At 40.1% G+C, this 22,408-nt stretch overlaps 1 protein-coding gene and 1 long non-coding RNA gene across 6 annotated transcripts in view; one reads left to right on the forward strand and one right to left on the reverse strand.

Annotated features, from left to right (window-relative positions):
• Window positions 1–1,311, reverse strand: part of BVES (blood vessel epicardial substance) — a 38,607-nt gene extending 37,296 nt beyond the window's left edge. Inside the window, exon 1 of the mRNA XM_002817195.5 lies at window positions 1,081–1,311. The gene's annotated coding sequence lies outside the window, so the exon portion shown is untranslated. The remainder of the gene's footprint in view (window positions 1–1,080) is intronic.
• LOC129060014 (uncharacterized) lies at window positions 495–22,398 on the forward strand. Of its 5 annotated transcripts, none has more exons than XR_008526325.2 (6): window positions 495–541; window positions 1,883–2,039; window positions 2,750–2,868; window positions 11,410–11,522; window positions 18,525–18,621; window positions 22,175–22,398. It is a non-coding gene; the product is annotated as an uncharacterized LOC129060014 (long non-coding RNA). The 5 variants fall into 5 exon arrangements; XR_008526323.2 differs by lacking the exon at window positions 495–541 and adding an exon at window positions 1,348–1,422; XR_008526324.2 differs by lacking the exon at window positions 495–541 and adding an exon at window positions 1,356–1,447.
• The last annotated feature ends 10 nt before the right edge of the window (window positions 22,399–22,408 follow it).

Raw genomic sequence — 22,408 nt, forward strand, 5'->3', positions numbered from 1 at the left:
AGAGAAAGGTTAGACTGCTAAATTGGTAAACTTTTCAGATTAATTTTGACTAAATCAAGAGAAATTATTTTTCCCTCATCAGATCATCAAAATGAAGTCCTTAAATTACCTATACTAGTAAAGTTCTGTTTATCGTTTTTCAAATAGGTGATTGTAGGGCTAAATAGCTAAATGCTGAAACTAACATTAAACCTCTACCAAACTAAAAAAAGGAAAAACATAACTGCAACGAGCGTCTTGCTAGTCGAGTTAATTCATTCTGTAATTCTAACTGAATCTTCGCACATCTTCCGAATGGCAAATGGCATTACATTGCTAAGAGTCTTTTCGCACTTATTCATGCTTCAAAGCAGGCAGTTTCTGGGACTTGTCTGGCCAACAACTCGTTCCCAAAGGCTCGGGGAAGGAGGTTGCGGGTGGGTGGCGCGGACCTCGGGTCCCCAGCCATCGGCGCTCTCCCGGGGCCCTCTGACCTCGCTCCTTAAAGGAGAAGGGTCCGTGGCAACGGTCCTCCTCGGCCAGGCGCTCTCGGGACGCGGGGGTGAGGAGTGAGCGCCATGGCCCACCCTACTCTCCGAGCGGGGACGGAGTGGGCGACACCGCGCGACCGGCTGCACGCAGGCTCTGCGCGGCTCGCGGCGGCCCTACAGGGGGCGAGGAGGAACCCGGGAGACCCGGCGGGGAGAGCAGAGACGGAGCTCACCAAGGGGCTTGCCCACCGCAGAGCGCGGGAGCCGGCACTCGGTGGGGCCGAGGACCCGGGGACGCTGGGGCTGCCTGACCCGAGCGGCGGCCGTTGACCCTTGAGGGTCTCTGTGGCCGCAGCGCCCAGACCCGGGGAGAAGGGCGGCCTCCAAGGGCCGGGAGCCCCTCGAGGGCGCGGCCAGCGAGGAGGGACAGAGGGCGGCGCCCCCGGCTGCCCGGGCGCGCAGAACAAGCAGCTGCCGCCGGGGCCGACAAAGTTGCTCCCCGAGGGGCTGAGATCCAACTTTCGCTTCCCGATTTAGCCAGGGGAGCGCAAGGCCGCACACAGCCCGGCGCGGGGGGACAGCCGGCTGCAGCTGCGCCTCCCATCCTTACCTGGCTGGTCCCTGGCGGGGAGCCTGGGCAGCGCCGACCAAAGTTCGGAGCGGCAGCTTCGGAGCGCGGGACGCGGCGCACACGGGCTCAGCTGCTCGACGGGAGCCCGAAGCGCGCTCCTCGGCGGGTCGGCGGGTCCGGAAGCTCCGCTGCCCGGGCCGGGTCCCCAAGCCCGCAGCCGCTTTGACTAAAATAGGCATCGCGACGGCGGCGGCGGCGGGCGGCGGCGGCCAGGGCTGGGGCAGCACCGCGCACGCGCATGCGCCCGCCGCCCCGCGCCCCCCGGCGGGCGGAGCCCGGCGCCGCGGCCAGGACTGCTTGCCCCGCTCCCGCGACTCCGCGGTGGGTCTGCACACCCGAGAACTCGGTTTGAAACGCCCGCTTATTTATTTTCTTGTCGCCTCGCTACAAGATTCTATCCTTGTTTGGGCATGAGTGGGGGGCGGCAGTCTGTGGGACCGGCGGCATTCGTCGTACCTCCTCACGGGGATAACTCGAGAAGTGCGGTCCGGGTAGGGAGAGAAATCAGGAGAGAAAATGAGAAAGAAAATCCTCGTTTCCCCTCAAAGTTGGACGACCCACTCGCATATCTCCTTTTTGAGAGATTCGCCCGTAACTGAGCACAAACAGGGAATAGCCCGGAAAGCGCGCGAGTTCCCGTCCGAGTGTGGCGGGGGAGGCTGAACGTTTGGTCCACACGGGTGCAGGACGCGGGGGTTCAGGCCTCCTGCTTCGGAAGAAGAGGGGGAAGAGGCCGCGCGGGAGGGACTTCTGACACTTGCCACTGTTTTTGTTTTCAAAGAGGGGTACTTAACCGAAACTAGCAATCCCAGGCGGTACAAGGCCCTCCATCGTAGGCAAAGCACTACCTGAATGTAGATTTGGGGCCATACGTTGGAAAATAAGACATGAGAGTATGCTCCAATCAACCTTTACTGTTTACTGGACAACTATTTTGGGTAAGAAAAGCAAGGAAAGTTAATAAAGAATTGGCGTTGGTGGGGGGGTGTCTTGTAGGACAATAGAGGAAGGTTGTAGGACAATAGAGGAAGGTTAGATGGGTACCCAGTTTCCACCAAAAGTGTCCCATTATGGGTTAAAATTGGCACCAGTTATTAGAGTATGAGATCGTTCATGCATGTGAAATGTGATCTCAGTATGAAAAAGACCACCACCGATTGTGTGAAGGTACATTATAAAGAGTACCTGGAGGTGCACACTGGACAAGTCTCTGGTTGAAGAGATGGTGCAGCCTAGTATGAAAGAGCATGGGCCTTGATGTCACACAAGCCGGGTTTGAATCCTCCCTCTCCTACCAGTTTACTGTGTGACCTTGGAGAAGTTACCTAGCCCTTCTGTGCCTCAGTTTTCTTTTTGGGACATGGGGATAATGATGATGATGATGATGATGATAATTATGATAATTGTACCTGCACTTCATAGTATTGTTTTGAGGACTAAATGGTGTAATTATATATAAAGGTCTTAAAATGGTGTTTGGGACATAAGTTTTATGTATATATATTGTATTTATAAAACTCCTTTTCTAATACGTCTGAACTTTCCTATAACCATAAAAGATTACTTTTTGAGATTACTTCTTTAGAGTCTGTTTCTTTCTAGATGCTCTGCCAGCCTTTTTTTTTTTTTTTTTTTTTTTTTGAGACAGAGTTTCGCTCTTGTTGCCTAAGCTGGAGTGCAATGGCGCGATCTGGGTGCACTGCAACCTCCGTCCCCCGGGTTCAAGCGATTCTCCTGCCTCAGCCTCCCCAATAGCTGGGATTACAGGTATGCGCACGCCCCTGCCAGCCGTTTTGATAGCTACCACTGAATACATTTTAAGGTGTGGGTATACATGTGTGCGTAAAGACTTAACTACACAGATGTTCACTGGAGGGTGAGTTATAATAATGAATATTGGAAATAGCCTAAATTCTAACCACAGGGGACTAAGTAAATTATAGAACATCCAGTCAGTCTTGTTTATGAAAGAGCATGGGCCTTGATGTCACACAAGCTGGGTTTGAATCCTCCCTCTCCTACCAGTTTAAGCAGCCATTAAAAATAAAAAACATAGAAACAGACTGTATGTTTAAGCAACCATTAAAAATAATTTCTAGAAAGATATTATAGACATCATAATAATGTCTACTAATTATATAAAGCAAACTATGCCCCCAAAACGCCAGCCCACTGCCTGTTTTTGTACACCCATTTTTACATTTTTTATGGTTGGAAAAAATCAGAAGAAGAATATTTCATGATATGTGAACATTATATAAAATTCAAATTCAGTGTCCATAAAGTTTTATTGGAACCCGGTCACGTTCATTTTTATGGCTGCTTTCATGCTGCCAATGCAGCTTTGATTAGTTACAAGAGAAACCTTATGGCCCACAAAGCCTAAAATGTTTACTCTCTGGCTCTACAGAAGAAGCTTACTGACGCCTCACATAGAGTATACTTTGTGTCAGGCAGTGTTATAAGTAACTTAGATATATTGTCACCTATTACACACCCACTCCTTACCTTCAGGATAGGATACCTGTAAGGCATGTAGATCATATAAAGATTGCACATTTTTATGAAAAGAGCACTGAATTAGTTATAAGATTTGAGTTATAGCCTTTGACAGAGTCTGTGTTTTCTTTGAGTCTGTGTTCTATAGAAAGTGAAGATTGGAAAAAACCTAATCCCCTCACTATAACCCATCTAGGATTGAAACCGTTATTTATAGAGTATCTTACTGTATTTTAGTTTCTTATCCCAGATGTATGAACAGTAGCTTTATAAAATTCAAAGCAAGAATTCTAGACACATAGCCCAGGACATGGGAATGCCTTAAGCTCCCTGGTCTCCTCCTGCTGGCCACAGAAAGGTCAGACTGAAAGCTTCTAAGCGCTATTTTGAAAGTTAATATGAAGCAAGGAGCTAATTTGCACATACGTGTAGAATGAAAAGGGTAAGAAGCATAAATAACAAAATACAAGGCAGTCTGTCTCCTCTGTAAAAACTCTGGCTAGTGTTAGATTGACATAATTATTTTTAACTTTATTTCTTTATAGGCATCCTAGTCTACTTTTACCAGTTGGATAAAACCTTAATGAGACTTCAAAGTTCAGATAGAATAAGTTTTGTGAAAATGAAACAAGATCTGAGAGAGTCACTTGTTTTAAAAGTACTCATATATTGGGAGGCCAAAGTGGGCGGATCACCTAATGTCAGGAGTTCTAGCCAACATGGTGAAACCCCATTTCTACTAAAAATACAAAAATTAGCCTGATGTGGTGGTACATGCCTGTAATCCAGCTACTCTGGAGGCTGAGGGACAGGAATTGCTTGAACCTGGGAGGCAGAGGTTGCGATCAGCCGAGATCACACCACTGCACACCAGCCTGGGCAATAGAGTGAGACTCTGTCTCAAACAAAAAACAAAAAAACAAGTACTCACATAACAATAAGTAGCATTATCTTCCTTATCTACAAATCTGCCCATGGTATATACATCAGTGTAGACTTTATTTCAACTGTTATTACTAATTGCATGGAGACTATAGTTGCTTCTAATACATTCTCATAGCAGACAGTTCTGGTCATGACTGGTTTCTGAACCCACATTCGTCTCATTAATTGTTGCATTAACTTTTTCACTGACCAGTTTGACAACCAGCCTCACTGATTGTTTTTACATTTCTTTTGATTTTAAAAAAATTAATGGACTTTTTTAAAGAGCAGTTTAAGTTTACAGATGACTGAGCAGATAGTTTCCCTCATGATTAACACCTTGCATTAGTGTGGTATGTGTGTCACAAAGGGAGAACTCAAATTGATCCATCATTATTAACAAAGGTCTGTAGCTTACTTTACGGTTCACTCTTCATGTTTTAGGTTCTGCAGGTTTTGCGAAATGTATAATGTCATGTATCCACCATTACAGTATCATAAAGAACAATCTCAGTCTACTGTGCTCCAGTTCTTCATCCCTCTGTCTATCCTCCTCCCGCACCCCTGGCAACCACTGATCTTTTTACTGTCTTCATAGTTTTGCCTTTTCCAAAATATCCTATTGTTGGCATTATATAATGTATTGCCTTTTCAGATTGGCTTCTTTCACTAAGCAGTATGAATTAAGTTTCTTCCATGCCTTTTCTTTTTTTAATGTGATATATGTATATATTGTGAAATGATTACCACAATCAAATTAGTTGACACATCCATCGCCTCAGATAGTTACCATTTTTATGTGTGTAGTGAGAACATGTAAGATCTACTCTCTTAGCAAATTCAGTTATAAAATACAATATAACTAACTAAAGTCACTACTCCATACATTGGATCCCCAGAGCTTATTCATCTTATAACTGGAAGTTTGTACCCTTTGACCACCTTCTCCCCAGTTTTCCCACCCTTCAGCCCCTGGTAACTGTATTCTCTGTTTCTGTGAGTTCAACTTTTTTAGATTCCATGCATAAGTGAGGTCATACAACATTTGTCTGTCTCTTTCTGACTTATGTCACTTAGTGTAAGCCCTGCATTTTTATTCATGTTACAAATGAAAGAATTTCCTTCTTTTATGGCTGGATAATATTTCATTGTGTACATATGCCATATTTTCTTTATCCATTCCTTCCTCAGTGGACACTTACACTGTTTCCCTGTCTTAGCTGTTGTTAATATTGCTGCAATGAACATGGGAGTGCAGACATCTCTTTGAGATACTGATTTTATTTCCTTCAATATATACCTAGAAGTAGGCTTGCTGGATCATATGGTAATTATATTTTTAATTTTTCGAGGAACCTCCATACTGTTTTCCATAACGGCTATACCAGTGTACACTCTCACCAACAATGCACAGGGGCTGCCTTTTCTTCATATTCTGGCCAATACTTGTTATCTCTTGTCTTTTTGATAGCCATTCTAACAGGTGTGAGGTGATTATCTCATTGTAGTTTTGATTTGCATTTCTTTGATGATAGTAATGGTGAACACCTTTTCGTGTATCTGTTAGCCATTTGTATGTCTTTGGAAAAATGTCTATTGAGGTCCTTTACCTATTATTTATTTATTTATTGCTGTTGAGTTATATGAGTTTCTTACATATTTTGGATATTAACCCCTTATCAGAGATATGGTTTGCAAATATTTTCTCCCATTCCATAAGTTGCCTTTTCATTTTGTTGATTGTTTCCTTTGCTGTGCAGAAGCCTTTAAGTTTGATGGAATCCCACTTGTTTGTTTTTGCTTTTGATATCATATCCAAAAAGTCATGGCCAAGACCGTGTCAAGAATACTTTTTATTACATTTTCTTCTAGTAGTTTTGTGGTTTCATTTAAGTCTTTAATCCATTTGGAGTTAATTTTTGTGAATGGTATAAGATAAGGGTCCAATAATCAGTCTTCCCAAAAGAATTTATTAAAGATACTATCTTTCCCCCATTGTATATTTTTGGTGCTGTCATCAAAAATTACTTGATCATAAACACATGGACTCATTTCTGGGCTATTCTGTTTCATTGGTCTAGACGTGTGATTTTATGCTGGTACCATTGTTCTGATTACTGCAGGTTTGTAATACAGCTTGATATCAGGAAATGTGATGCCCCTAGCTTTGTTCTTCTTTCTCAAGATTGCTTTGGCTATTTGGGGTTTTTGTTTGTTTGTTTCTTTCTTTTGAGGTAGAGTCTCACTCTGTCGGCTAGGCTGGAGTACAGTGGCACAGTCTCTGCTCACTGCAAACTCTGCCTCCAGGGTTGAAGTGATTCTGCTGCCCTAGCCTCTCAAGTAGCTGGTATTACAGGTGCCCACCACCATGCCTGGCCAAGTTTTGTATTTTTAGTAGAGACGCGGTTTCCCCACGTTGGCCAGGCTGGTCTCGAACTCCTGACCGCAAGTGATCCACCCACCTCAGCCTCCCAAAGTGCTGGGAGGGATTACAGGCGTGAGCCACAGTCCCTGGCCTATTTGGGGCCTTTTGTAATTCCATGCGAATTTTAGGATTTTTTTCTATTTTTGTGAAAAATGCCATTGGAATTTTGATAGAAAATGCATTGAGTTTATAGATTACTCTTGGTAGTATAGACATTTTAACAATATTAATTCTTCTGAACCATGAACGTAGGACATATTTTCATTTATTTGTGTCTTCTTCAATTTATTTCATCAATGTTTTATACTTTTAGTGTATAGGTCTTTCATGTTCTTGGTTAAATGAATTGCTAAATATTTTATTGTTTTGATGCTGTTGTCAATGAGATTGCTACTTCATTTCAGATAGGTTGTTATTCATATACAGAAATAAAACTGGTTTTCACATGTTGATATTATATCCTTTAATTTTACTGAATGTGCTTATTAGTTCTGATAATTTTTGGTGGAGTATACAGGGTTTTTATATATAAGATCATGTCTTCTGCAAACATACAATTTTACTTCTTCCTATCTGATTTGGAAGGTTTTTATTTCTTTTTCTGCCCCAGCGAGGACTTTCAGTACTGTCTTAAACAGAAGACAAGACACTCTTGTCTTGTTCCTGACTTCAGCTTTTCCTTTTTCTTTTTCTTTGTTTTTTTGAGAGGAGGTCTTGCTGTATTGCCCAATCTAGTGTGCAGTGGCATGATCATAGCTCACTGTAGCCTTGAACTCTGGGTTCAAGTAATCCTCTTCTCTCAGCCTCCTGAGTAACTGCAACTATAGCTGTGTGCTGCCACAGCCCGCTAATTTTCACATTTTTTTAGAGACAGATCTCACTGCTCACTGTGTTGGCCAGGTTGGTCTCAAACTCCTGGCCTCAAGTGATCTTCCCACATCGGCTTCCCAAAGTGTTGGAATTACAGGCGTGACCCACCGTGCCCAGTCAGCTCTCAGCCTTCACCATTGAGTATGATGTTAGCTGTGGGCTTGTGATATATGGCCTTTACTGTGTTGAGGAACATTCCTTTTGAGAGTTTTTATCATGAAAGGATGTTGAATTTTGTCAAATGTTTTTCCGCAGATACTGAGATGATCATCATATGGTGTTTGTATTTCATTCTGTTGGTGTGGTGTATCATATTTATTTATTTGTATATGTTGAACTATCCTTGCATCCCAGGGATAAATCCCCCTTGACCATGGTGTGTGATATCTTTAATGTGTTGTTGAATTCAGTTTGCTAGTATTTTGTTGAGGATTTTTGCATCTATGTTCATTGAGGATATTGGCCTGTAATTTTCTTTTCTTGTGGTGTCCTTATCTGGCTTTGGTATGAGGATAATTCTGGGCCCATAAAATGTGTTTAGAAGTGTTCTCTCCTCTTCAGCTTTCTGGAAGAGTTTGAGAAAGACTGACGTTAAATTGAAAGTTAAAGATTGAAGCTTTAAATATTTGGTAGAACTCACCAGTGAAGCCATTTGGTCCTTTACTTTTCTCGTTGAGTCTTTTTATTACTATTCATTCTCCTCACCATTCTTGGTCTGTTCAGATTTTCTATTACTTGTGATTTCGTTTTGGTAGGTTGTCTGTTTCTAGTTGTTTATTTATTTCTTTTAGGTTACCCAATTGTGGCCATATAATTGTTCATAGTAGTGTCTTATGATCTTTTCTATTTCTGTGGTATCAGTTGTAACCTTCATGTCTTTTTGAGTCTTAATAGCCCATATCTTTTTATTACTCGAGGTACCACAGTTCATTTATCCATTTACCGTTTTAAGGACATCTTGGTTTCTTCCAGTTTTGGCAAATTATGTCTAAACATATAAACATTGGTGTAGAGTTTTTTGTGTACACATATTTTCAACTCATTTGGGTAAATACCTGGGATCATATGGTAAGACTATGTTTAGGTTTGTAAGAAAACTTCCAAGCTATCTTCCAAAGTGGCTGCACCATTTTGCAATCTCACTAGCAATGAATGACAGTTCCTGTTGCTTCACATCTGTACTAACATTTAATATTATCATTTTTTTGTAGGGTGGGGTGGGGAGTTCTAGCCATTCTAATAGGTGTGTTTTTTACATTATAAATTGATTCAATTACTTAATTTGTTCAAAATAACCAAACAGGTTATGTACTCAACAGGTCTATATTTTTGTTAGATAGAAAACTGGAAACATCATCTCAAAGCAAAGGGGCTTAACTTTTGTATTATTGTTTTGCAAGTCTCGCCGTCTAAAAAATGCAGTGTCCAAATACTGTTAATGTTAAATTCAGGGAGAAGCCCCCTAAAGAAGTCATGTAACAATTTAATCATTGGACAATAAACTCTCACCAAAAGGCTTCACAGCTCCTAAAAGAAATGACACACAGGCTGGGTGTGGTGGCTCATGCCTGTGACCCCAGCACTTTAGGAGGCTGAGGCAGGCCGTTTGCTTGAGCCCAAAAGTTTGAGACCAGCTTGGGTAACATGGCAAAACCCTATCTCTACAAATGGGCCATCATGGTGACTTGGCGCCTGTAGTCTCAGCTACTCCAGAAGCTGAGGCGGGAGGATCCCTTGAGCCTGGGAGTTTGAGGCTCTAGTGAGCTGTGATCACATAACTGCACTCCAGCAAGGGCGACAGAGCAAGACCCTGTCTCAAAAAGCAAGCAAACAAACAAAACAAAATTAAAAAACACGCACACACGGCCGGGCATGGTGGCTCACACCTGTAATCCCAGCACTTTGGGAGGCCGAGGCGGGCAGATCACGAGGTCAAGAGATTGAGACCATCCTGGCCAACATGGTGAAACCCTGTCTCTACTAAAAATACAAAATTAGTTGGGCATGGTGGCACACGCCTGTAATCCCAGCTACTCGGGAGGCTGAGGCAGGAGAATTGCTTGAACCTGGGAGGCAGAGGTTGCAGTGAGCTGAGATCCTGCCACTGTACTCCAGCCTGACGGCAGAGCGAGACTCGGTCTAAAAAAAAAAACAAAAACAAAAACCCACACACACAACAGCAAAATTTTAAAAAGTGACCCCGAACTTTAAGAAAGTGAATTATGAAGGCAGTTCAAAGAGTGGTAGCTTTGGAATTAGCAGCTGGATTTGAACAATGGTTTTACATTTAATAGGCTGTATGTGTATTCAGATAATTATCTCTTCTGAGCCTCAGTTTACTTGTCTATAAAACTGGGAAAATAACTCATAGTTACCAAGATGATTTTGACTTTTAGATATTATGTTTTTTAAAATGCCTAGCATCTAGTTCTTGGTAGCATAATTGCATATCTCTTCTATGCCCCTAATAGTGCCCTGCACATGGCGCACACTTCATAAAAATTATTTGAATTCTAGTTTAATTGTTTAATGGAAATGAATTTGAATCATCAAAAGTCCCTAGTCTGAAGAAATAGTTGAACTATCCTATGAACACATGAAGTAGCTAAAATGTAGTTTCATTTTTCTATATATTTGCCTGTTTTAAATAGATGGAATACAGAATACACAAGGTATTTTAAATGAAACTTGCTTATACATTATAAGAATTTGATGCATGCTAAAATTTCCAGTAGTTTGGGATTTCCCTGGAATAGCTAGCAGATCACGAGGTCAGGAGAATGAGACCATCCTGGCTAACACTGTGAAACCCCGTCTCTAGTAAAAATACAAAAAATTAGCCGGACGTGGTGGCGGGCACCTGTAGTCCCAGCTGCTGGGGAGGCTGAGGCAGGAAAATGGTGTGAACCCAGGAGGCGGAGCTTGCAGTGAGCTGAGATCGTGCCACTGCACTTCAGCCTGGGCAACAGAGCGAGACTCCATCTCAAAAAAAAAAAGATACTGGCTTCAAAAGCAAACTCATGAAATGTGCAACAGTCTAGATTGTATAAACTGGGCAGTTGGCAGAGCTAAGTTACAGTAATTCACCATCTTGGGGTTGGCAGAAATGTGCATACAGTAACTATATTGTCAAAAACCAGAGGCCTGATCTTCCGTCTGTCTATTCTTTTTCACATAGCTTTTCTTCTAAAACAGAAGAATTACATTTGTTAATATTTGTTTTAAATATTAATAATAACAAACAAAGGCCACAGATGAAGCATTTCATAGGGTTTCCTAATCCTTTTGGAAATTGTTTCAAAGAGAAGGAAATTATTGTAAGTAAGCAGGCATAACAAAATCGTGTTTTAAATAAAAAAGGTAAGTATGAAAAGAGGATCAGAGAAGTGACCCTGAATTCCACTCAATTCTCTAAGAAGCTTCAACCTGTAACCAGAAGGATTCAATCTCTGGGCCAGATTGGATCCTCAAAACAAAACTGGATCAGGGGCCTGGGCAGATACCCCAAGAAGGGCAGATTCAAATGTCTGACGCCATCTATAGTGACAACCTCTCTTGTCTTTTGTTCTTTCCCTGTTGGGAACTTCTAGGAATTTGCAGACCTTTATAGGTTTATAGCCCATCTATAAATCTCAAGCATGTCCACTTTCAGAGAAGAGAAATGCCAACAACCATTTAGTCTCTGAGGACAACACTTTTAAAGGTACTATTTTATTTAGTGTGTAAACAACTTCTTTATATGAGGTATTTAGTGGTTAGAAAGGAAAACTTGTTAAAGGTAGAAAAATAACTTTTGGCAATTTTTAATAGTATGTAATTTAGTGGTATAGATAAGATTTTGATTGATTGAAAGTGAAGCAATAGGCTGGGCACAGTGGCTCACACCTGTAATCCCAGCACTTTGAGAGGCCAAGGCGTGTGGATCACCTGAGGTCAGGAGTTCAAGACCAGCCTGGCCAACATGGTGAAACCCAGTCTCTACTAAAAATACAAAAATTAGCCAGGTGTGGTGGCAGACGCCTATAATCCCAGCTACTCAGGAGGCTGAGGCAGAAGAATTGCTGAACCCAGGAGGCAGAGGTTGCAGTGAGCTGAGATCTTACCACTGCACTCCACCCTGGGTGAGAAAGCGAGACTCTGTCTCAAAAAAAAAAAAAAGTGAGGCCATGTAAGGACTTTTAATCTATATCTGGTGAAAGCAGAACTTTCAATTATCATAGAGTTTCTACTATGTGACATAGAGTTCTGTATCATTCTTTTATACAATTAATCCTACAAAAAGGCTGGTTTGGGAGGCAAATGTGAGGCCTGATAATAGCCAGCCAAGTAATTTGACATAAGGCTAGAAACAAAAACCCAAAGCAGCACATCATAAAGATGGAATAATAAAATAAAGTTGGGAATAATGATGCTGCCATCCGGCATTAATTGATGTGCAAAAGCACTCAGTTCCCAGGAGAAAAGAATTATTTAAATGCAAATTTGTATTATTAGTACTACTTAAATTGTTGTAATAAATTCATGAAAATAAGACACCTCTCTAGTTTAATACATATATAAAACCTAATAAAATATTTATGAGCCACATCCAGCAGTTTTACCATTTTGCATAAAAAATTGGTAAACATGATGAAACATTTCTCTAGTCCAAGATCAAACATATTTGATATAATTTAGAACCACACAAAGTGATTGCAAATGCTATTTAGTTTGAAAACTATAGGGCATCCTAACACATTCCCCTGAAAGAACAAAAAGATCATGCTTTGAAAAAGAGATTTTAGAGCCATTGAATCTCTTTTTAGAGTATGGGAAGAATAGAAATACTTTGGACAGAGCAGTTTCTGACAGAAGATGATTTGGGTTTATACGAGATATACAGAACTATTATGCAGTTTTACTGCATGCCACAACATAGAATTTCTTAATATCTTTTACATCAGCCACACTAAGTCATCTGAGTAGAAGTGTGTGAATATATTATAAGCTCAGAAAATGGTATCTGAAAGCAATAGAGCATTACAGTGTGAATCAGGAAATTTTTCACGTTTTGAAGGTTTCAAATGACTTGGTTTAATAAATAAATAAAACTTGTAATACCTAGAAAATTGATGTTGAATGGGAAAAATAAAACAAAATATTGCTATTAATGACTTGGCATTCAGTACTTACGTTATTGATGACTTAACATGCTGGCATGTGATTCCCAGTTGTTTTAAGGTGACACTACAGATGTGTGATTCCCTAGAGCCATTTTTCTCTATCTCTGTTATGGCCTTTATTACTTGCTACCTTTTACATATTTATGTAAAAGTCTTGTTCTCCCTCTAGGTCAAAAGTTTCTGGAGGATAAGTGTATCTGATTTATCTTTCATATCTCCGTGGTGCTTAGCATCTGATTTACATATATTTGGAACTTGGTAAATTCTCCAATAGAACAAACAGTAAATCTTTTTAAAAATCGTGTTTTACAACTGAAATTATTATGAATGGGGAAAACAGTAGAAGAAATGTATACCAATATGTTAATAGAAATTGGGTTAGGATAGTGGAATGATTGTCTTTTTTCTATTCTAACTTGTTTATAATACATTATTTTTCTAATAGAATAAAAAAAGTGACACTTAATATTCTACCAGCTTATATTACTTTATTAGAATTATGATGACGTCTCACCATGACAGTGACACCCCACCCCACAGCCCACCCTCATACTCCCCATCACCAACGTCCTCTCCTCCCGTCCTGTCTAGCTGATTAATGATGGAACAGGAATAACTCGGAAAAGATACGTTTGGAATGAGTGGAAAGAGCTGGTGGAGCAGAGGGAAGGTTTAACCCTGAGATTCATTCAGAATTCATTCATTCATTCAGAAACACTGAATGGTCTGATAGGTGGGAAATGCTTGGGGTCAGACCATAGCAATAGGGGAAGAATGCAGAGGCCTCCAAGTCAGAGGCAGCAGCAGAGCCAACCACACTCTAGGGGCCATCAGCCCAGATACCCAGAGACCAACTACCCAAGCAACATTGCGTTCAATCCAGGGAGGAATTAGGAGTTCAAGATCACCCTGGGCAACGTAGCGAGACCCCCATCTCTTAAAAAAAATGTTAGCTGGGTGTAGTGGCGCATACCATGGTAGTTGCAGCTACTTGGGAGGCTGAGGTGGGAGGGTCACTTGAGCCTGGGAGTTCTAGGCTGCAGTGAGCTGGGTCGTGCCACTGCACTCCAGCCTGGGTGATGGAGTGAGACCTCATTGCAAAAATAAATAAATAAAATTAAAAAAATAAAATATAATAACTGCCTAAAATGGAAAGAAATGTCTTTTTAAAACATTTAAAAATTGTTATGGGTACATAATAGTTGTATATATTTATGGGGTACATGTGACGTTTTGATACAGGCATACAATATGTAATGATCAAGTCAGGGTAATTGGAGTACCTGTCACCTCAAGCATTTATCATTTTTTTGTATTGGGAACATTATAATTCCACTCTTTTGGTTATTAAAAATATGCAATAATTTATTGTTAACTATAGTCACCCTATTTATTGTGCTACTGAATACTAGATCTTATTCATTCTAATTGTATTTTTGTATCCATTAATGATTCCACTTCATATCCTTCTTGATACCCTTCTCAGTATCTAGTATCCATCATTCTACTTTATATTTCCATGAATTCAGTTTTTTTTTTCAGCTCCCACAAATGAGTGAGAACATGCAATATTTGTCTCTCTGTACCTGGCTTATTTCACTTAAAATATTGTCCTCCAGTTTCATCCATGTCGTTGCAAATGACGGTATTTCATTATTTTCTGTGGCTGAAAATTGTGTCTATATACCACATTTTCTTTATCCATTCATCTGTTGATGGACACTTATGTTGATTCCATATCTTCGCTATTGTGAATAGTGCTGCAATAAACATGGGAGAGCAGATTCTCTTCGATATACTGATTTCCTTTCTTCTGGACATATACCCAGCAGTGGGATTGCTGGATCATATGTTACTTCTATTTTTAATTTTTTGTGGAACTACCATACTGTTCTCCATAGTGGCTGTACTAATTTGCATTCCCACCAACCTTTCTCCACATCCTCACCAGCATCTGTTATTCTCTGCCTTTTTTGTAAAGGCCATTTTGACTGGGGTGAGATGATACCTCATTGTAGTTTTGAGCTGCATTTTTCTGATGATTAGTGGTGTTGACTATTTTTTCGTATACCTGCCAGCCATTTGCATGTCTTCTTTTGAGAAATGTCTATTCAGATCTTTCGCTCGTTTTTAAATTGGATTGATTTTTTTTCCTATTGAGTTGCTTAAGTTCCTTATATATTCTGGTTATTAATCCCTTGTCAGATGAATAGTTTGCAAATGTTTTCTTCCATTCTGTGGGTTGTAGAAATGTCTCTTAAGTGGCAGGATCAAATGGTTGTTTTCTGCCATCCCTGGGAAGAGGGTGTGAGAGCCATATTATTTAATTTATCATTTAAAATGGAATTATAGTCATCCTTGGGTATTGTGGGGGATTGGTTCTAGGACCCCCTCAGATACCAAAATCTGAGGATGCTCAAGTCCTTCATATAAAATGGCCTAGTATTTACATATAGCATACAAACATCCTTCTGTATACTTTAAACCATCTCTAGATTACCTATAATACCTAATACAATGGAAATTCTATGTAAATAGTTATACTATATTGTTTTTATTTGTATTATTTGTAGTATTGTATTGTTATTTTAAATTTTTTCCAAATTATTATTTCCAAGAAATAGTAATTCTACATCATGCAGGAAAAAAATGCTATTATTACAGGCCTTTTATTTTGGATCCAAGGTTGGTTGAATCTGTGGCTGTGGAACCCTCACATACAGGGGGCTGACTGCACTTACGAGGGACATGATAATCCATTACATGTTTCTGTTAAAAAAGAAAATTTAATTGGGAGGCCATTAGGCTGAGGTGGCTCCAGTGCCTTGGGCTCCTATGTAAACAAACCAAAGCCCAATGTAAACAGTAAAACAAAACTTAAGCTTAACCAGTCAGAAATTGCCAACCAGCCTCTAACTAGGGAGTTTCCACACTAACCACTCAAGTATATTTTCCTTGTCTTGCTTCTGGACCTTATAAGTTTTTTCTTGCCTGTCCCCCTACAGTGAAGCTCTGAACCACTTGTGGCCTAGTGCTGCCTGATTCATGAATTGCTGTCTGCCCAAATAAACTCTTCAAAATTTTGTTTTGCCTAAGTTTACCTTTTCACATTCCCAACAAAGAATCTCTAAGTAAAAATCATTTTGTAGATTTTCAATTCAACAAATGATCTTGGAACCTAACGACTAATAACTGTGCATCCTGAACAAGTGCTGTTCAGACTCACTTCAACAGTATCAGCACGAAAAAATGTGACTTTGAAAGTCATTTAAGGAAATAATAATTCTATATCATACAGAAAAAATGCTATTATTATAGTTCTTACATTTTATTTCATGAGAAACTACTAGTGGCACTGCATAATTGAAATCAATTTAAGAAGGGGATTCAATGTTAAAATTCAAATACAAAAATAGATGCAATTGGCTGGGCATGGCAGCTCACGCCTGTAATCCCAGCACCTGGGGAGGCTGAGGTGGGAAGATTGCTTGAGCCCAGGAGGCAGAGGTTGTAGTGAGCCAAGATGGCACCACCGTACTCTAGCCTGGGTGACAGTGACAGAGTGAGACTCTGTCGCAAAAATAAAGATGCAATTAATTTCCTTCTATGCAATGAATATTTACAAAGCAGCTACCATGTGCCAGGCATTGTTCTCTAACAGTGAAGAAGATATAGACTAGTGGAAGAGTTTCAGAGTAGAATTCCTTTTCTCATAAGATGGACATTGTGCTTGTGCATTGGTTAAACTTTTATCTCAAAGGAACCAACTTATATTCTGCAGTAATATCCTGTTCTTCAGAAACCCCACTTGTATTACACCAAAAATTTCTTCCACATCTTGGAACCCTTACCTGGTGCTATTTGAAAAAGCTTCAGCTTTTACAAAGTTTCATTGTACATAAAGTTTTATTCTACCTGAGAGAAGAAAGAGAAGTAGCACTACAAGGGGCACTGAATTAATTTTCTTATAAGAAGGAGTGGATGGCACATAAAACATGATGGGCTGAGATGATGAAGGCTTCTCTCTAGGATACCTAGAGAGAGACCTCAATTGAGCTGTGAAAATATCTGAATGAAATTGGACAGAACCAAAACTTTAAAAACTGATTTAAACTGCATCAAAGAAACTTGGCCTTGTTCTTTCATTATATAAACTTATAGCCATTTAAAATAGAGTTACACTTAATGACACATTTTACTTGTAAACCACATTTGAGCTCAAGCTACTGCTGATGATTCAAAAGAAGAAAGGTTCATGTTTGAATAATTTTTCCTCATGCTGTCACTAACAGATTTGGAAGATGTGTAACTAGCATTTTGGCATTGAATTTTCCTTCAAGTCAGATTGGGGACATTTTAGTACTCTCCAAGTCAGGAACACAGTCAAGAACATGGTCAGTGAAGCACGAAAAATGCAAGGACACTGATTTGGAAGAATTAGGCTTAAGCTGAGTGTCACCACTATTTACTAACTGTGATTCAGTCTTTCTAATTTTTATCCATAAAATGGGATCCTTCCAAGGAACAAGCAAATGAAATCACACGTAGGCATGTGCTTTGTAAACTATAAAGTGTTAAATAAATGTAAGACATTGTTTTGTAATTATATAATTTGTGAGATAAATTTACATTTAATAAGAGTAGTAATCTCAATTCTGATGACCTGAGACACTTGATATTATATCAAGTGGAGCTAAAATTCTATGAAATTATGTAAAAACAAATATTTTAGAATCTTATAAATAAAATAAAATTACTCTTATTAAGATCACCAAAGCTTGAATTGGAATAAAAGAAAAAAGGGGACAATTACAGTTCAAGACACAAATTATCAGTTCTTAGGGAGAAAAGTGTTTTAAAGTTCCCTGCCAATCTTTAATAGCTAGCAGGTTTTAAAACTAGTCAAATTTAGCATAACAATAAAACTTGAAGTTATGTTCAAATCATGCTGATATTATATGCAAATGTACAATTCAGCATTACAGTCATGGTAATACTTATGATGAGATGACTAAGAGTTAAAGTAACCAGTGTTTCAGTCTTGCTGCATCTTTTCACAGCTGTGAGATTTCCAGTCTTGAAATAATACACAGTTCTATCAAATTAAACCTGCATTTTATTATAATAGGTCTATATGATACTAATGCTTATTTGTATTTTTGATATGTATGTGTTAAATTTTAGTAGAATGAAGAAAAACAGTGGAATTAATTGGGCCCATTGATCTTTAACTTGTATAAACACTGTCGTTTACTAACAAGTAATATTAATTTGGCACGTCATTTCTGAAGTTTAATTTCTCTAACAATGTGCAGTATAGGAGGAACATGGAACCCGATTAGAAAGTGCCATCCAATGCTGCATGTATATTTATGGCTTTTGTCAAACCAAGCATCTCACATACATAAAATTGTAAATGTATTGCTTTTACAATAATATGTACTGTCTGCCTAGTTTGTTTTTCTTATGGCTCTTGTCAGCTGAGGAAATTTCACTTTGTAACTGCCCTGTTAAATCAATTCTGCCTTTCTGGGTCTGAGCAGTGTAACAATGTGGCTTCCAGAGCTTATCCAGATGAGCGGAGAGCAATGAATTTCCTTCTGCTCCCCTGTTGAAGAGGAGAGAAAAATTCTTCAAGCTGTAAGTGCTCAGAGAGCATCATACTATTCTTTATGGTAGACTAATCTCAAGACCATGAGTTCCTAGGGGCTGCAGAGTCCAAGGCAAATCCCACTGATCCGTTCTTATATTTGCACAGGGGTCAAATCAAGTTCAGAGGAATAGCCCCATGGGGATGGGAAGCCTCCAGATATGCAGGTAAAGAAAAGGCCATGCAAGAGAAGCCTGCAGCCTCCAGGGACTTGCTTTGGTGACTAGGGTGTGGGGTGTTTACGGCCTCATTTTGTGCCAAAGCCACTCTCTTTTCCCGGACTCACTACTTCTCAGAGTCCCTCCTGACCATGAAAATTAGGACAGAAAATCACAAGGCAGTCACCCCAATTTCTTAAAGTCTAGGAACAACTCAGCTAGGGCCAGCTTCCTGGGCATGTGACCTGTGCAGTCACAAAGGGCTCCAGGCTTACAAGAGCCCCGCACTTGGCATAATGCTCTGCCATCTCCCTCTTGAAATTCTTAAGACTCTTTGAACAAAGGGGCCATTTATTTATGAATATCCAGATCTTGTATACAAAGCCATAAAGCATTTTTAGCACAAGAACACAAGCTGTTCCTCATCTTAGTGCCCTCTTATCAATGATAAGAGAACCAAAGGAATTTGTGGATGGAAATAATTAGGCTAAGACTAAAATGAGCCCAATTTTTAATAAAAATTAAATTTTAGGGGCACTATGATACAGAGGTCAGAGGTATTTTTCTAGGATATGTGTCATTTCTGCTTTCCATCTGGTTTGACTATTTTGAGATATTATGTGGCTTGCTAGACATTTCAAACCAGACATACAATACAGCTACCTAAAAGTCACTGTAGGTTTTTGATTTTTTTTTTTATAAAGTGAGAAAACCTGAGTACAAACCTAGGTATTGGATAATAGCATATCTGTTAACACCAAGGAACAGTGCCAGCCCTATACAGAAGACTGTGAGGTTTCAAAGCATCCCTTTACCTCCTCTTTCAGTATCCCTTTATCCCATTATGTTTGTACCCCTTTCTCCTTATAGTAAAAATAGATTTCTGGGAAACTTACATATAAAATCTTGTCCCCTCTGCCACATGATTGGAGCCAAAAGTCTACATCCCATTTCTATGTGGCTTTGTTCTCTGCTGACTTTAATGGTTAGAAAGCTATCTGATAATTAATCCCTTTAAAATTATTACCTGGTAGTACTAACTTAAGATGTGACTTCTACCTGGGATTTTCTGCATTTTAATACTTTATAAATATCTCAAAGTCTTAAACATTCAAGAAATGAATTTCTCCCAGAGCCATTGTAAAGCCCACTGACAAGCCAGTGGGTGCTTCCTGAAGGCCTTTGATTGCATCTGGCAGACAGCTGCCTTCGTGTCTGCTTGGAAGAGCTGCCCATGATGGCCGTGTATGGCCAAGAAATAGAATAAACCATTCCAGTGATTCCTTTAGTTTATGCTAAACTTGAATAGCTCAGTAGTTCATCCAGACTAATGATTTAAATCTTATCACATTGTCCCACTTATGGTAGATGCTAACATACAGAAAAAGCAATGTCCTTTACATAACCCCAGTACTTCCTCTCCCGTTCTCCTTGCTGACTTTGCTTCCTAGGTCACTGAGAAAATGAAAATCACTGGAGAACTTTCACAACTTTTCACCACATCTCCCACTTGCCAGCAACTACTCTCCCAGATACTCTTCTCTTTTCATTCATGAAGAATTGTCCATATTTCTGTTTAAGGCCACTGGATCCCATCACCTGCTCAAGGTCATCACTCCCACAGTTCACTCCTCACTTATGGATTATTTCTATTTGCATGCAAATGTACCATCTTACCTGAAAATCAATAACAACCCCCTCTCTTGACCCCACTTTCTGCCCAGGATACTGACCATTTCTATTTCAGTTCACATCAAAACTCCTTGAAAAACTTACCTACCCTTACAGTTCCAACTTCTTGCCTCTCATTCTCCTTCAACCTGCTTCAGCCAAGTTTTTGTTCCTGCTCACTCACCAAAACTGCTCTTGTTAAGTTCCCCAGTGACTTTCATGTTGCTTAACCCGATGGTTCATTCTCAGGCCTCTCAGCCACATCTGAGACAGTTCATCACTCCCTTCTCCCAGAAATTCTCTTTGCTTGGCTTCCAGGATCCCAGGCTCTCCTGATTTTCTTTCTACCTCATTGGCTGCTCTTCCTCAGATCCTTTGCTGATTCTTCCCCCATCTCTTTGTCCCCTTAACAATGCAGTGCTCCAAGGCAAGCCCTCAGACCATTTTTCTTCTGAATCTACACTCACTCTTTTGGCCATCTCATGGAGACTCATGGCTTTAAACACCATGTATATGCTAAATACTCCCAAAGCTGTCTCTATAGCCCAGACTTTTCTTTGAAACTCCAGGCTCATATATCCAGCTATCTACTCTACTTCAGTGTCTAGCAGGCATCTCATTCTTAATCCTCATTTTACTTTCCAAGTCCACTTTTTTCTCTCCTCCCCCTAGTCTATTCTCAGCAGGCTAGCCAGAGTGATCCTATTAAACCATGGGGCAGATCATATCACTCTTCTACTTCAGACCCTACAATGGCTTCTGGTCACTCTTAGAAAAAAATCAAAGTCCTTACCATGACTTATTTAGGCCTTACCCAGTCTGCCCACAGTTACCTTCTGTTCATTCTGTGCCAGCCACGCTAGCCTTCCAGCTGCTCCTGGAACAGGCCAGTCATGTTCATGCCTAAGGGCCTGCTCAGTTGCTGTCCCCTTTGCCCAAATTGCTCTTCCCCCAGATTATCTGCATGGATTCTTCCATTGCCTCTTTCAGGTCTTCATTCAAACATTCCTTTTTGTGGAGGCTTTCCTTGACCCACCCTACTAAAACTGCAATGCCCTTTCTTATCCACCTTCTCTAATTTATCACTCCCCTCGGTACTATCACCTTCTAAATATTTACTGATTTACTTTATTATGTCTCCCGCATCCCCAGAATGTAAGCTTTATGAGGGGTGGGATCTCCATCTGTTACCTGATGTATCCCCATGCCCATGTCAGCACCTAGAGCCATAGAAGGTGCTCAATACACACTTGTTAAATATTTGATAATGTATCTCTGTATCAAAGAACATAGTCTGCATGTGATCTTCAGAAAACCAGTTTTCCAAAGGAAGGGATCAGATCTCCAACTAGGGTTCTTTCTTAAGCTCTTCACAAAGCTGAAGCACTTGCTGTGAAGCAGACCCTTGTGTTTGTGTGGTGGGCTGAGCATTCCCTGTGAACCCTCGCTGCCCATTCACACCACTGAAAGCTCTTTCTGCTGAACATGTGAAACTGAAACACCGTGCAACATTTTCACTATTGGTTCAGGAATACTCTTTTAGTAATGATCAGGAAGCTTTGTTTTCCAGGAAATTCTTCTTTTTAAATGTTATTTTATTTGTAGCAATAAAATAGGCTTCAAGATTCACATATTATTATCTCTTGCATTTATTCTACTTTTTAGTCATATCAAGTAACTGCACATTTAAAATAAATAATTGCTTTCGCTGTAGGTTGTAGCAAAAAAGTGAATTCCGGAAATGCCTATGTGGACAGTAGCAACCCACCCTCAGGCTGAGAATACTTGCTGGCTGTTTCTTGAGAAGCAACTCCTGAGTCTATAGGGCAAGACAATGCATTTGAGTAAACGTGAGAAAAGAATTGAAAATGTGGAATTCCATTCTCCCAGTTTTGATGCAGAAAAGGGCAATCTGCCCATAGTCATCCACCCCTTCCCCAATTATAAC

This window comes from Pongo abelii, chromosome 5, assembly GCF_028885655.2.
Source record: "Pongo abelii isolate AG06213 chromosome 5, NHGRI_mPonAbe1-v2.0_pri, whole genome shotgun sequence".
Taxonomy (NCBI): Eukaryota; Metazoa; Chordata; class Mammalia; order Primates; family Hominidae; genus Pongo; species Pongo abelii.